The sequence below is a fragment of the Vigna unguiculata genome, unplaced genomic scaffold (genome assembly GCF_037176805.1).
Source record: "Vigna unguiculata cultivar grain cowpea cultivar isolate G323 ecotype 2 unplaced genomic scaffold, ASM3717680v1 ptg000273l, whole genome shotgun sequence".
Taxonomy (NCBI): Eukaryota; Viridiplantae; Streptophyta; class Magnoliopsida; order Fabales; family Fabaceae; genus Vigna; species Vigna unguiculata.
In genome coordinates, this window is record NW_028196909.1 from 33,489 (window position 1) to 38,151 (window position 4,663).

The 4,663-nt window shown below is 29.1% G+C and overlaps 2 non-coding genes across 2 annotated transcripts; one reads left to right on the forward strand and one right to left on the reverse strand.

Moving 5' to 3' along the window:
• Nucleotides 1–1,561: 1,561 nt before the first annotated feature.
• Nucleotides 1,562–1,649, forward strand: TRNAS-GGA (transfer RNA serine (anticodon GGA)). Its single transcript has one exon. It is a non-coding gene; the product is annotated as a tRNA-Ser (tRNA).
• Nucleotides 1,650–2,754: 1,105 nt separating this feature from the next.
• Nucleotides 2,755–2,827, reverse strand: TRNAT-UGU (transfer RNA threonine (anticodon UGU)). Its single transcript has one exon. It is a non-coding gene; the product is annotated as a tRNA-Thr (tRNA).
• Nucleotides 2,828–4,663: the final 1,836 nt, after the last annotated feature.

The following is a 4,663-nucleotide window of genomic DNA, read 5'->3' on the forward strand; positions in this document are numbered from 1 at the left end:
CTTACGATGCTTCCTTTATCAATTAGATCTTTTATCCATAGAAAAAGAGGGTATCTAGACATATCGATTTCTTCATATTTTTACTTCTATGAAGTTTCTTTGCTACAGCTGATAAAAATCGTTGTTTTGAACGATATATATATGTAGAAAGCCTTTCTTATTTATAATTATTTATATTTCTATATTTCTTATATTAAAATTTGTGGATTTGCTTGTTCTTTTCTTTTTTCTTTCTATAGTGGAGATAGTCGCACGTAATGACAGATCACGGCCATATTATTAAAAGCTTGGGGTAAAAATGGGTTTCGTTCGAGCGCCCGAAAATAATATTCCAAAGCTTTAGTATGTTCTCCGTTACTTGTGTGAATAAGGCCTATGTTATAAAGTATATAACTTCGATCATAGGGATCAATTTCCAGTCGCATAGCCTCATAATAATTCTGTAAAGCTTCTGCATAATTTCCTTCAGATTGAGCTGACATCCGTTACGGTCGTCATTCGGTTCAAAGAATCTCCGCTCCAGAACTGTACGTGAGATTTTCATCTCATACGGCTCCCCCCTTATGTGTGTAATGAGAAAAATCCATCAAATCAAAAAATATTCCAGTATTCTCATTCTCAACTGAACAGAGCTAGTGTTTTTACAATAAATCTCTAGCCAACCTTCCTGTCAAAAATTATTTCTTAACATTAAGTATGTAGGTACTTGATAAAAAAAAATAAGAACTTCAACAATTTCTTTGTCCTCTACGCTGCTTAATTTCCTGGAATTAGTCACCTCAATAATCTTCGATGGTTCTATGGGTATCCAAAATATGAACGAGATGGATATTTATTGTCCCAACCATTCCTGTTAGTCCCAATCTCGATAAGCCATGGATATAGATAGATACAAAGTTTTCGTGTCCTTGATTCCCAAGCGTAGTGCTTCTTTCCCAATGTTGCCTATCAGTACTAGTAATTTGGGGTTGACCTAACCCCATAAGTATAGGTATAACCTTTCGCTTAATACTAGAAACCTAAAATTCAAGCATATAAGGCTTCATTAATCGAGGATACACGACAGAAGGAATTAATCCTTTTATTTACAAATTTCACCTTCAACACGCGTGGGGTTTTTCCATTCCATTTTTTTTTGACCGAAATCGGTCAAAAAAAATGGAATCAAATCACACCATCTCTGTAATAAGTGAATGCCCTTTTTTCTCCTGAAGTTGTCGGAATTATTCGTAATAAGATATTGGCTACAATTGAAAAGGTCTTATCTATAAAATTTTCATTTATCCGAGATCTAGGCATAGGTAGAAATCCATTCTATAATTTAATTAATCATGGTGTGAGAAATCAATCCCACAAATAAAGGAATTGTATAATTATAATACAGTGCGAAATAACGTAAAAATGAACTCATCAATCAAATTTGTTTATCCTAAGACCTTGTAGGAGGTTTTTTTTTAATTTTACTTTGTATTTTTATAGTTTGAATAGGTTTTATGCATTTATGAAAAATAGGATTGATTCACTATTCAACATTCAACCGGTTTCTGGGCATCATTATATAGGAGAGATGGCCGAGTGGTTCAAGGCGTAGCATTGGAACTGCTATGTAGGCTTTTTGTTTACCGGGGGTTCGAATCCCTCTCTTTCCGAATCTTTACCAAATTCATCAATATTACTCATCCCAATGCATACCATTATTTCATATTTCAAATTTGTTTGTTGATATGGACAACTTTATATTCCTCATTTTTCGGTAATACAAAAAATAGTGGATAACGGGTGGGCAAGGAATAAAAATTTTCGCATATCCATGTCTATGATATATGAATAGCAGAAAATCCTTGTAAAAAAAACTCTTGTTATTTTAGTTAAGTTTAAGTTTGACGAGAATAATATTCTACAACCAGTAATTCATTTATTTTCAAACCAACCCATTTATTATCTATTATTTGATTAATTAAACCTTTATATTGGAAAGGGTGAACAGTCAAATGATTTGGCAATTTCTCATGGGGGGCTGAATCAAAATAATTTTGAATAAGAGTTTTAGATTTTTGTTCATCCTTTGCTGTAATAATATCTTGAGGTTTACAACGATAACTTGGTATATCCACTATACGACCATTAACTAAAACATGTCTATGGTTTATAAATTGGCGGGCTTGAGGAATAGTCGCAGCCATACCCAATCGAAAAAGTATGTTATCCAAGCGCATTTCAAGTAGTTGTAATAAAACCTGACCAGTTGATCCTTTAGCTTTTCCGGAGATACGAACGTATTTAAGCAATTGTCGTTCTGTAAGACCATAATGAAAACGCAATTTTTGTTTTTCTTCTAAACGAATACGATATTGAGATTTTTTACTGAAGCGCAATTGATTTCGAAATTCGTTTTTGACTGTTGGCCTTTTACTAGTAAGTCCTGGTAAATATCCTAGACGACGTATTTTTTTGAAACGAGGTCCTCTGTAACGTGACATAAAAACTCCTTTTTTAAAATGAAAAATCTTATAAATCGAAATGAAAACTAAACGAAATGAAAAATATTATAGAATTCTAAATGAAGCGAAATCTACTAAAGTTTTATAGTACAAAGAAGAATTAGATGAATTTTATCAATATCCGAATTTATTGTATATAAAAGAATACAAAAAAGTAGGTTAATTTCTTGATTTCTTCCGCAGAGATCGAACTCTCCCAATTTTTTATTTCTAAAAAAGATATTATCAATTATGTAAAAAACAAATAGAGAAAAGCCGGTTATCGGATTCGAACCGATGACCATCGCATTACAAATGCGATGCTCTAACCTCTGAGCTAAACCGGCTAATGTAAACGAAATATACATATGCAGAAGAATTGAATGGGATCTTAGTTATCAATTTTTAGTTATTTATAACAAAATTCAAATTAATACAAACATCAAAAATAGAGAAAGAAAATATAGAAAATCAAACCCAATTTTTATTATTTCTATTATTTATTTTATCTGATAACATAAAGTGCAAGATAATAATTAATATTATATTAATATAATTTATTTAATATAATTTATTTCGATCTACTATTCTAGATATATATTATTAAATTGATTTCTTTCAAAAAGATTATTTATTAGTACTTAAAGTAAATTTGAATAAATATAAATTTTAGTAAATATTTATTAAGGAATTCCATATTTCTAAGTAAATGTCTAATTCTATATTATATTCAATTAAAAGAATGGTTTTTTTTAGCCACTAGATTCGTTTTAGTTATATAAATTGTATATGAATAAATGGATTGTTTATTTTCTTTTTTTTTTTAAGCAAAAACAAAAAAAAAAAAAGAATCGACCATTCGAGTATTCTAAATTGTATGAAAAAAGAAGATAAGTAGGTACATAGAAGATAAGTAGATATGTGGTCTATATCTGTGTATATTGAATTGTTAATATATAGATATTAGAATTAGTTCTGATTCAAACAAATAAAGGTATCCAATATAGATGAAATAAAATCTATAAAATTGGAGAAAGGGGTTTTTAATATTTAATAAAATAATATGTATTTAATGAATTCAAAAGTTCCCGCATAATTCTCATAATAGAAATGAAAAAAAAAGCATTCTATTATAATCAGATTCAAATAAAAAAAAAGATGGGGATATGGCGAAATTGGTAGACGCTACGGACTTAATTGGATTGAGTTTTGGTATGGAAACTTACCAAGTAATAATTTTCAAATTCAGAGAAACCCTGGAATTCACAATGGGCAATCCTGAGCCAAATCCTGTTTTCTGAAAACAAATAAAAATTCAGAAAGTGATAATAAAAAAGGGATAGGTGCAGAGACTCTATGGAAGCTGTTCTAACAAACGAAATTGACGACTTTTTTTATTGCATTAGTAAAAGAATCCTTTCACCAAAATTACAGGAATGGATCAAAGATAAACATTTAGAAACATATATATATACTGAAATACTCTTTCAATTTGTTACTTTTTATTTTATTATTGAAGATCTATTTGTGATAAAAATATTCACAAATGAAAAATGTGAATCAAATCAATTCGAAGTTGAAGAAAAGATGGAATATTTATTGATGAAATTATTCACTTCATCATAATCGGCTAAAACCCTTGAAGAACTGATAAATCAGATGAGAATAAAGATAGAGTCCTATTCTACATGTCAATACCGACAACAATGAAATTGAAAGTAAGAGGAAAATCCGTCGACTTAAGAAATCATGAGGGTTCAAGTCCCTCTATCCCCAAAAATACTTTTTCATTTTCTAATTTTTTTCCTATATCCTCTCTATCTTGAAGTCCTTATTTATGTGTTTTATTCGATTTATTATTTCCCAACGAAATTGGAATTTTTATTTTCATCAATTTCCTATCTATCATAATTTTCTTATCTATCATAATGACAAGGGACGAGTTTTGGAATAGATATAAATATATATGTGAAACACATAGAATTTTTTTTAATCAGAAATGTATAAATTAATATCTTATTTTTTAGCAAGGAATTTTCATATGCGTAATTAACGATTAACAATAAAAAATAATTATTACTGCGGAAACTCACTTACAAACTTTTTTTTTACTTAGTTGATATAGATTCATTAACATAGATTTTAAAAATCTTTTAAAATCAAAGTATTAAGCTTCAAGAATG